General features: G+C 45.2%; 1 long non-coding RNA gene across 1 annotated transcript; it reads left to right on the forward strand.

Moving 5' to 3' along the window:
• The first annotated feature begins 1,293 nt into the window (after positions 1-1,293).
• Positions 1,294-10,981, forward strand: LOC140479453 (uncharacterized). The gene is made up of 2 exons (XR_011961045.1): positions 1,294-1,330; positions 10,110-10,981. It is a non-coding gene; the product is annotated as an uncharacterized lncRNA (long non-coding RNA).
• Positions 10,982-12,244: the final 1,263 nt, after the last annotated feature.

Genomic DNA, 12,244 nt, shown 5'->3' on the forward strand with positions numbered 1-12,244 from the left:
GAACTGGCCTGTCTCTCTGCCTGATGCCATTTACATACTGAGGAACACCCAGTCAGACTCTCACAGGCTGCAGCTTTATAAAGCAGAGCCCAGTGAAGGGAGAGTTTATCAGGAACCAGGCACAGGGACAGGAGCACACACCATGATTTCACACATCCAGCTGATCTGGCCCCTGGCATTCTGTGTCGCAGGTGCAAATCTCTCTCCTTCCACCTTGAATCTTTCGCTGCTCTCCATTTCACTCCACTTTCACTGACTTGTGATTGAAGGGAAAATGCTGAAACCAGAGGAATGCTCAGTGTCTCCAACAATCTCTCATTTGACCGGCTCATTCTGTGACAGTTCTGACTTCACTGTGTTTCTCTCTGACCCCTCAGGTATCAGTGGGGACATCATCATGACCCAGTCTCCCCCGGTGCTGTCAGTGGGACTGGGCCAGACTGCAACCATCACCTGTAAATCCAGTCAGAGTGCCAGTGGTGATGTTTCCTGGTACCAGCAGCGAGAAGGACAGAAACCCTCTCTCCTGATCTACGGTGCAACAAGTCGATTCACAGGAGTCTCCAGCAGATTCACCGGGACACAAGTATCCAGCACACACTTCACCCTGACAATCAACAACGTTCAGAGTGAGGATGTCGCTGATTATTACTGTCAGCAGACTGAGAGCTGGCCTTGACACAGTGATACACAGCTATACAAAAACCTAAATACACACAGCACCACTGCCTGTACTGACACATCCCACTGCTATATATAATATATAGAAATGGACACACAGTCCCACCTCCTGTACTGACACCTCCCTAATATATAAAATAGAGAACACACACATACACCACCTATATTGACAAGTCCACAGTTATAGATAAATGGAACTGAGCAAATTACCCCATGCAGGGATTGTCACTGTCCACTACACACTCCAGTCCCTGTGGTGTCCACCGCTCACTGAAGGCCTCAAGGTTACCTCTTACAGTCCATGGTCACATGTGAAGAGCAACTGCAAGATTTAACATCAAAATAAAAAGTTCACAAACCTCCTGAACTCAGCTGGACTCAACCCAGACAGAGAGAGAGATTGTGCGTGTGTGTGTGTGAGAGAGAGAGAGAGAGAGAGAGGGAGAAAGAGAGAGAGAAACAAACAGAATGAGAAAAAACAGAAAAACATGAATGACAAAGAGAAATTGAGAGTAAGTGAGAGACAGAGACAGATAGGGAGAGGGTGAGAGTGACGGAGAGAAGCAGAGAGCAGAGATTTTTGGACAACCTCTGCACTGGGAACTATCACTGTGGCTTACGTTCGGTAAAGGAACCAAGCTCAGACTGAGTAAGGAAACCCTTTTAATACAAAACTTGCTAAAACACAAATGCTGAATTGTTGGAGGTGTTAGTGGGGAGCTGCAGTGAATGAAATGGTTGATCGAGGAGCACTGTGTCTAACAGGGTGTCCAGCTGTATTTCTTTAGTTCCATTGCCCCCTTTAAACAGCAAGATATAAGTCAGTCTGTTTTACTCACCGTGTGGAGGAGCTCTGTCCATTTGCAGCCTGTGGTCCCATTCCTGCAGCATGGAGTGAAATCAGTGAGTAGCCTCCTGCCAGTCTCAGTGTGACCGACACGGTCAGAGTTTGATGTGAGCTCTGGCTCCCTGTCCCACTCTCTGATCTCACTGACCTCAGCAGCAGCAGCAGCAGCAGCAGCAGCACAGTGAGACACCGAGCTCCCACTTCCCCCAGCTTTGACTCTGCTCAATCACACAATCATACAATTGTTACAGTGCACAAGGAGGCCATTCTGCCCATTCCGTCTGTACTGGCTCTCCGAATAAGCAATTCACTGAGTGTCATTCTCCTGTCTTCTCCCTGTCACCCTGCACATTGTTCCTTATCAAATAACAATGTCTTCCCTTCGGAATGTTTCTATTGAAGCTGCCTCCACCACACTCTCAGGCAGTGCATTCCATACTTTAACCACTCACTGGCTGAAAATGTTTTTCCTTGTCTCACTTCTGCTTCTTCTACCAATTACTTTCGATCTGTGGCTCTCCCTTTCGATCCTTTAATGAGAGGGAACATTTTCTCCTTATTTAATCTCTCCAGACCTCTCCTGATGTTGAATTTCTCAAACAAATCTCCTCTCAGCCTTCTCTTCTCCAAGGAAGACAGTCTGAACTTCTCCAATATATTTTCTTAACTGACGTTCCTCATCCCTGAACCTTTCATGGGAATTTTCTTTCACATCATCTGCAACATATTCACATCTTTTGTGAAATATAAACCTTTTCTATTCCCTGTAGTCCCATTTGCCTGCATTTGACTCATTTCCTATCCTTTTTCTCTTCCCATGTACCTGTTCAAATGTCTTTTAAATGTTTTAATCATACTCGCGTCTCCGACTTCCTCTGGCTGTTCATTAAATACCACTCTCTGCCTGAAAGAGGGACACCTCAGGTCCCTTTTGAATCTTTCCTCTTTCACTTTAAACCTCTGCCCGCTAGGTTTGGACTAACCTACCCTGGGGAAAAGACCTTAGCTCGTCACCTTAACTATGCCCATTATGATTTTATAAATCTCTAAAATGTCACCCTGCAGCCTCTGAGCTTCCAAGGAAAGTAGCCCTGCCTAACCAGCCTCTCCTTATAACTCAAACCCTCCAATCTCGGTGACATCCTTGTCATCCTTTTTACACTGTTTCCATTTGAATGCTATCCTTCCAATAGTAGGGTGATTGGAAACGTGGCTTGATCAATATCTTGGGGTGCTGTAACATAATGTCCCAACTCCCATACCCGATGAAGGCAAGTGCACCAAATGTTTTCTTCACCACCCTGTCTACACATGACACCAGGTTCAATCCTCTATGTGCCTCCACCCCTTGGTCTCCCTGTTTGATAACACTCCCCATGGCCCCATAATTAACTGTGTAAGCCCTGGTCTGGTTTTTGTACCAAAATGCAACACCTCGCTATTATCTCAATACATAATGTAAATGTACTCTCAAATAGCCTTCTTCACTGACCATGAAACCGCCAATTTTGGTGTCATCTTCAAACTCGCAAACTATACTTCCTAAATTCTCGTTCAATTTGTTTCTATGAATGACGAAAAATGATGAACCCGGAAGCAATCCTTTTTCTTGTCACAGGCTTCCAGTCCGAACAACAACCCTCTACCACCACACTCTGTCTCCAACCATTAAGCCAATTTTGTATCAATTAACCTGCTCTCCCTGGATCCCATTTGATCTAACTTACTAACCAGATGTCCATGCAGGAAATTGTCAAAGGCCTTGCTAAATTCCATGTAGACAATGTGTACCAATCTGCCCTCAGCTATCTTACTGGTCATATCCTCAAAAAAATTTGTAAGACACATTTTCTCACTGACAAAACCATGTGGACTATCCCTAATCAATCCTTGTCTTTCCAAATGCATTTAGATCCTGTCTGTCAAAATCCCCTCCAAAAACTTACCACTATGAGACTCACCGGTCTATAATTCCCTGGGTATTCCTTGAAGAGCATATTAAATAACAGCTCAACATTAGACACACTCCATTCTTCCAGCACATCACCCGTGGCTGTTGATGATACAAACATCTCCACAAGGGGCCTCACTGTCTCTTCCCAAGCTTCCCACAAAGTACTGGGATGGAGCTGATCATGTCCTGGAGATTTATCTATCTTCATGAGTTTAAAGAACAGATTACTGCACCTCTTCTTCTGTGATATGGACTCTTCTCAAGGCATCAACATTTATTTCCCAAATTCCCATCACTTCCATGTCCTTCTCAACCGTAAATACTGCGGCAAAGTATTAGATTGGTAACTCATTCATATTCGGTTTTAAAATAAAATATTATAAGTTCTAAGAGTGAAACATTGGAGGTGATCCATGGGATACGATCCATGATCATGACTTTATGCTGGATTTTCCATTGTCTTTTTCCACTGTCCCCCTAAACCTTATGATACAATGATCACTCTTCCCTCAATGTCCTCTCACTGTCGCTTGATCCACTTGGATCTCCTCATTCCCAAGATCCTGTTACTGTCTCAGTTGATATTCTGACAATTAAAATCCCCTAATGTTTGCACCTCTCTGTAAATTCCTTGCAGGTTTGTTCCTCTACATCCTTCCCACTAGTCGGTGACCGACAGACTGCACTGAAAAGAAATGATTGCACCTTTTTGTTCCTTTTCCTCAACCAAATCGATTCTGTCCTTGACACCTTTGAGACACCTTCTTTCTCCAGCTCTGTACCGAACTCCTTAATCAATCCCACACCTCTCACCCTTTCCCCCTTTCCTATCTTTCCTGAACACCTTGTATCCAGGAATATTTAACAAACAGTCCTGTCCTCATTTGAACCTCATCTGTTAAAGCAACAACATCAGATTTCCACTTGGTAATCTGCGTCTGTAACTCCCCAATCTTATTCCCACACTCCGTGCAGTCCCATACATGCACAGTCAGCCAGATTTAGAATTTATCGCTGGCTCTCTCTCACTCTGACCCTGCCTAAGAAGTGACTATTCCTTACTCTGATGCTAACAATTTTTTCCAGGATTCTGTGATCCTTGATGTTCCTCCCTGATATTACTTCCTGGTTCCCACGGCCCTTCAATACTAATTTAAACCCTCTCCAACAGCACCAGCAAATCACCCCACGAGGAGCTCAATTCCTGCTCTATTCAGGAGCAACCCATCCAGTCTACAGAGGTCACATCTCCCACCAAGTCATTCCCAGAGACCCAAGAATCTAAAGCCCTCCCTCCTGGACCACCTTTCCAAACCCACATACACCTGTCTTATCCTCCTGTTCCTATCCTCACTTGCATTGGTCAATGGAGTAATCCAAAAATTCCTATTTTTGAGTTCCAGTTGCGAATTGCCTCCCAAGCTCCTTAAAGTCTGACTACAGGAGCACATCCCTTTTCTCCCTCTGTCACCGGGACCGATGTGGACCATGACCGCTGCCTATTCCCCCTCTCCCCTCAGGGTGCTCTGCAGCCAGTCAGAGACATTCTTGACCCTGGTACCAGAGAGACAACACACCATTCTGGATTCCCATTTGCAGCTGCAGAAACACCTATCGATTGCCCTCACTCTCGAATCTCCTCTCATTACCACTCTTCCAGTCTCCCTTGCGCCCTCCTGTACAGCTGCCCCCCACCCGTTGTGCCAGGGACTTGGCTCTGGCTGCATTCCCCAGACGAACCATCATTCTCATCAGGATTCCAAACTGAATTTTTGTTGGAGAGCGGGATGCACTCAGGGTATTCCTGTACTTGCTGCCTGGTCCTTTTGGACTGTCTGCTGCTCCCCCATTCCATCTCTCCCTGCATACTCCGAAGCTGCAGAGTGACCACATCTGGAAACGTGCTCTCCACGGAGCTCTCAGCCTCACGGACTCTCCACACTGACACCAGCTGCTGCTCGAGCTCCGAAACCCTGCACATGTTCCATATGCAGTCTGACCAGAGTCTCATATAGCCTCAGCAGGACATGCCTGCTCTTATATTCTAACTCAGTTGAAATGAATGCTAACATAGCATTTATCTTCCTAACTGCCAACTGAACATACATGCTAACTTTAAGAGAAACCTGAAAGAGGACTCCTAAGCCACTTTGTGTTTCAGAATTGCAAATTTCCCCGTTTAGAAAACAGTTTGAGCCTCTATTCTTCCAACCAAGGTGCATAACCTCACACATTCCCATATTGTATTTCATCTGCCACTCCTTTGCCCACTCCCTGAGCCTTTCCAAGTCCTTCTGCAGCCTCTCTTCTTCCTCAACTCTCCCTGTCCCTCCCCTCAACTCTGTGTCATCAGCAAATTTAGGAACAATGCCCTCAGTTCCTTTTTCCAGATCGTTAATATATAATTAATTGTTACATGAATAGCTGTGGTCCCAACACAGCCCCCTGCTAAACTGCACAACAAACCAGCTGCCAGGCTGCAATAGATCCATTTATTCCCACTCTCTATCCATGTCAGTACCGGGCCCCAAACCCCATGGGCTTTTATGTTATTTAGCAGCCTCCTGTGTGGCAACCTGTCCGAGGCCTTCTGGAAATCCAAATCGATCATGTCCATTGGCTCTCCTTTGTCTAACTTGCTCATTAACTCCTCTTATTACTTAGAATTCCAGCTTCTCCCTCTCGAACTGCAGGGTGAATTCTATCACATTATGGTCACTGCCCCCTCAGGGTACACTCACCTTCAGCTCCCCAATCAGAGCTGCCTCATTACACATTAACAAGCCCAGAATTACCTGTTTCCTAGTAGCTCTCCCACAAGCTGCTCCAAAACAAGCCTCTTGCAGACATTCCATGAATTCCTTTCCTTGAGATCCATTCCCAACCTGACTTTCCCAGTCCACCTGGATATTGCAGTCCCCATGATTATTGTAATAACCCCTTTCTTACATGCCTTTTCTATCTCTTGATTTATTTTCTGATCCACATCCTGACTACTACGAGGAGGCTGGTACATAACTCCCATCAGGGTTTTTGTTCCTTTGTGGTTTCTTAAGTTGACTCACACAAATTCTATGCATTCCCACTCGATATTTCCTCTTGCTATCGATGTAATTTCAGTTCTTCTGGACAGGGTAAACCGTCTCCTCCCATGCCCCACCCTCACACCCCTCACACATCTACCTATCATTAGAAACATAGAAACATCGAAAATAGCTGCAGGAACAGGCCATTCAGCCCTTTGAGCCTGCACCACCGTTCAATATGATCATGGCTGATTATGTAATCTCAGTTTCCCATTCCCACTCTCCCCCTATTCCCATGAAGTCCTTCATCCTCAAGGACCACGTCCCTCTTGATATATATCTAACAAACTGGCCCCACCAACTTTCTGTGGTAGAGAATTCCACAGTTTCACAACATCTGAGTAAATTAACCTTTAATCTTAGACAGTGACCCCTGGTTCTGGACTTTCCTAATGTTGGGAACATTCTTCCAGCATCAACCCTGTCAAATCCCATTAGAATCTAATATGTTTCTGTGAGATTCCTCTGATTCTTCTAAATCCCAGTGAGTACAAGCCCAGTCGATCCAGTCTTTCCTCATATGTCAGTCCTGCCGTCCCGGGAATCAGTCTGGTAAACCTTCACTGGACTCCCTCAATAGCAAGAATGTCCTTCCTCAGACTCGGAGACCAAAACTGCACACAATACTCAAGGTGAGGCCTCAACAAGGCCCTGTTTAATTCTGCAAGACATCCTTACTCCAATACATAAATCCTCTCACTGTGAAGGCCAGCATGCCATTAGCTTTCCTCACTGCCTGCTGCACCTGTATGCACACTTTCAATGACACCCAGCTCTCAGTGCACCTCACGTTTTCCTGAACTTACACCATTTATTCATAATCTGTTTACCACCAAAGTGGATCATCCCACATTTATCCACATTATGTTGTACTTGCCAAGTATATGTCCACTCAGTCAGACTGTCCAAGTAACCCTGCAGCCTCTTAGCATCCTCCTCGCAACATACATTGGCACCCAGCTTCATGTCATCTGCAAGTTTGGAGGGATTGCATTTAATTCCTTTGTCCATATTGTTTATGTATTTTGTGAACAGCTGGGGTCCCAGCACTGAACCCTGCGGTCCCCCACTCATCACTGCCTGCCACTCTGAGAAGGACCCATTTATTCCAACTCTCTGCTTTCTATCTGGCAACGAGTTCTCTCTCCATGTCAATACATAACCTCCAATACAATGAGGTTTAATGTAACTTACTAATCTCTTGTATGGGACCTTGTCAAAAGCCTTTTGAAAGTTCAGATACACACTATCCACTGAGTTCTGAGGGAGGGTCACTCAATCCAAAACGCTAACTTCAGTTTCTCTCCACAGATGCTGCCAGACCTGCTGAACTTTTTCATCAGTTTTTGTTTTTGTTGCCCATTGATTCAGCCTTGTCCACTCTCAACTGATCACATCCTCAAAACCTTCCAGAAGATGTGTCAGGCCTGATTTCCCTTGAGTATATCCATGCTGAATTGGACTGATCCTGTCACTGCTTTCCAAATGCTCGGTTATTGTATCTTTAATAACTGACTCCAGCATTTTCCTCATGTATAATTCCTGATTTTCATTCTCCCTCCTTTTATTAAAAAGTGGGGTTACATTGGATACTGTCCAGTCCATTGGAACTCGGTCAGAGTCGGCAGAATGTTGGAAAATGATCACCATTGTGTCCACAATTTCTACACCCACTTTCTTAAGGACTCTGAGTTGCAGAGCATCAGACCCTGGGGAATTACAAATTTTGATACCGTAAGTCTCCACAATACCACATCTCAACTTATAAGGATTATCTTCAGTTCCTCCTTCACACTTTACCCTTGCATTTCCTTTCAATAGGATGTGCATCCTTGGATATTTAGCTCCCAGCCCAGCCCTGATCCCCTTGCAACCATGTCCCTGCACTACAGGCTCATTTATCTTGTTTCATATACTCGATACATCGAAGTACAACACCCTCAGTCATGCACTGACTGCCTCCTTCTCATAGTTATCTCCGTCAGAAATCATAGAAACCCTACAGTGTTGAAGCAGGCCATTCAGCCCAGTCCGACCCTTCAAAAAGTATCCCATCCACCCTGCAATTCCCAGAGTTAATCCTCCTAACCGACACATCTTCGTGACAATGGGAGGAAACCCAAGTAGACACGGGGAGAATGTGTAAACTCCACACAGATAGTCAGTTGGAATTGAGTCTGTGTCTCCGGAGCTGTGAAACAGCAGTGCTAACCACTGATACACCATTCCACCCTGCTCGGCATCAAGTTTAATTCCTGATCTTTTCCATACTCTCCATCCTATAACATGGTCTGGATGCTTTCATAAATTCTCATGAGCCCCTATCTTCCTTATTTACCTCGGATTGTGTGGTACCACTTTGTCTCCTTTATTCCAAATGGTTCATGTGTTAAAAGACAAAGCTTTTACGTTTGTGCTTTTGTTGAGCTACCCTGCACTTTTATGTTTCCTTCGTACAATATGACATTCACAATATTCTGTCCTTTCCTTTTATTTTCTGGTAACAATCAATCCCATCACTAACCAGTAATCCGACATTCTCCTTTGCCATCCATTTTTTCATTTTCCATCCAACTGTCCCAGTTATTTTCTCTTTGAATCATATTCAGACTGATATTTATCCCTGAACACACATCACTCAAAATGTTCCTTGGTTCATTGTTGCTTCTGAGATCTTGTTGTGTACAATCTGGCTTCCACATTTCCTACATGACAACAGTGACCACATTTCAAACAAGTCTCACACTGTCTGCAAATGTCTTGGGGACAGCATGGATCTTTCTTTTCTTTGTATGAACTGGGAGTCTTTCAGATGTGAAAGATGCCATTCCAATATTGCACAGGCTTCCTCCTGAACTACAGTTTCTGCTTTGTCCCTCTCTTTTGTGAAAATAGATGGAAAGTTTTCTTGAGGAACCATTGCTCCATCTTTCACCTCCACACAAGTTCCCTTCCTGCTCTCGAATGGGCCTCATACATTCCTTCATTCTCTTCTTGTTCTTTCTGTGATTATAAAACATCACTGGAATTTCCCTGACTTCATTTGGACACATTTCATCCTGTCGGCTCTTTGCTTTCCTCAGGTCCTGGTTAATTTCACCCCTGCATTTTGTCTTTCAGCCAAGCTTTACCAAGTGACTGCCCAGTTTAGTAAAATGGTTTGTTCCCAAATGAAAACTTTTACAATTGCTCCATGGTTCTCCATTTCCATCCCTCCTCTCAATCTCACTGAGTTCTGATCACTGTCACTAAAATGCTCCCCCATTGATAGCCCTTCCAGCTGCTCACATTCATTCCCTAAACGATAGTCCAAAAGTGTGCCTTCTCTTTTACCATCACCTTCTCAGGGGCAATTAGGGATGGACAATAATGGCCAGTGACACCCACATCCCAAGAAGAAATTCGAACAATGCCTGTTCTTTTATGGGGTTTATAGGGGTTGGATACAAATGTTCAAAATGGATTGTTTAGCCAGTTCATGTTCATAGAGTTGAAATCCCTTTGTATGCCAGAGATTAAAATTGTTTCTCTTGTCTTTCAGGCCGTGACAACTCTCAGCCCAAGCTGACCCTGCTGCCCCCCTCCCCAGAGCAGGTCAATGCCAAGGGCACTGCCACCCTGGTGTGCCTTGCCAATCACTTCTATCCCGATGAGCTGGAGGTGCAGTGGAAGAAGGACGGTGCCGTCATTTCGGACGGGGTTCAGACCAGCAACTACCTGCGAGCTTCGGACAGCACCTACAGTGTCAGCAGCCTGCTGACCCTCTCTGGGTCTGACTGGGAGTCCAACGCTCGCTTCTCCTGTGCCCTCACCCACGTGACCCTCCCCTCTCCCCTCAGCAAGAGCATCAGGAGATCAGAATGTGTGTAGAGTGTGTGAGACTGTCCACAGAGGAGACACAACTTTAAGCAGAACAGGGCTGAGCTGGTAGGACAAAGGTCATTGTCAGCACTGAATTTCAACTCTCTTCCTTCTCAGGACTGCTCAGAGACACTTCTGAGGTTCAGCGGTTAAGGTAGGTCATTGGGACAGTGTAAAGGAGATTTAATTTTTATCTAATCCCGTACTACCCCTGTTCTGGGAGTGTTTGTTGGGGACACTATTGACTATTGATGTCAAGTAAAACTCCTCGATACTCAAGACTGTCAGCTGTACAAAATCAATGTGAACCTCAGAAGTCTCTGCTTCAGTAAACCAGATCTCCTTCCTGCTCAGCCGTCAGTTCCAATTTAAGGTTCTGTCACTGTTTAAAAGGACAGGATTCTCTTTTTCTTGAGAAAATCTCCACAAGTGTTTTCCTCAAGCTCCATTGTGGCTGTGAATTTGTGCGGCTTCCTCTGTCTGGGCTGTTAATTGCAGTCTGTTTTCTGTCAATGTCAATCTGGAAAAGGGAATAAAGATGAAGACGATTCAGTTACTGTCTCTGAGTGCTTTGTATATAGACTGCTCCAGCCTCAGTTGATTGGCTACGTTTCAGCAAATGGTTGTCATGGTTGGCTGCTTGGATGGTCCATCAATGACACATCAGCTGAAGACTGGATTTGAGCCAATCTTCAATCATTTTCAAGAGATCCCTTCGATCTGGAATCTGTCATGTTGACAAGATTCTAAACAGAACGGAAACTGAAATCCGCTGGAGCCCAATCATTCCAATCTGACGCATTTCCTCTTCACTCTGTTAGTCCAGATCCAGCTGGTGGGATTGCACTATGCCCACTTTGCTGCTGCTGAGTCACATTTCAAATGAGCTGCGGCCAATCACAGACACTGGAGGCTTCAGTCATTACATTCATTTCTCCCACCCTAGCCTGTTCCTCACAGTGACAGCTCAATGCTGAACTGAGTGACAACTTAGCTCAGAAAGAGGATCAGTCAGAATCTTCCATCATACATGACTGCCTGTAGCTGTGTCTCCCTGAGTGTGGGTGTGACTGCTACCCAGTACTGTCTGTCGGTGTGTGTCTCTGAGTGTGGGTGTGACTGCTACCCAGTACTGTCTGTAGGTGTGTGTCCCTGAGTTTGGGTGTGACTGCTACCCAGTACTGTCTGTAGGTGTGTGTCCCTGAGTGTGGGCGTGACTGCTACCCAGTGCTGTCTGTAGGTGTGTGTCCCTGAGTGTGGGTGTGACTTTATTACTTCTTCAAAGAACTCAATCAGGTTCGTGAGTCATGATTTCCCAGATGCAAACCCATGTTGACACTCCTGAATCAGTCCTTGTCTTTGCAAAGACATGTAAATCCTGTCCCTCAGGACTCCCTCCAACCATTTGCCCACCAATTATGTCAGGTTCACCGGTTCCTGATTTTTCCTTACCACATTAGCGAAACTCCGGTCTTCCAGCACATCACCTATGACGATCGATGATATAAATATTTCAGCAAGTGGCCCAGTAATCACTTCCCTAGCTTCCCACAGAGTTCTGGGGTGCACCTGATCAGGTCCCAGTGATTTATTTATTTTTATGCATTTTAATACATACTGCACTTTCTCCTCTGTATTATGGACTCTTTTCAAGATGTCACCATCTGTTTCCCCAAATTCTATATCTGCTGTGTCTTTCTCCACAGTTAACACTGACACAAAGTACTTGTCTAGTATCTGCCCCATCTCCTGCAGTTCCACACATAGGCTGCCTTGCTGATCTTTGAGAGGCCCTATTCTGTTAATTATTACTCT

Source organism: Chiloscyllium punctatum, chromosome 7, assembly GCF_047496795.1.
Source record: "Chiloscyllium punctatum isolate Juve2018m chromosome 7, sChiPun1.3, whole genome shotgun sequence".
NCBI lineage: Eukaryota > Metazoa > Chordata > Chondrichthyes > Orectolobiformes > Hemiscylliidae > Chiloscyllium > Chiloscyllium punctatum.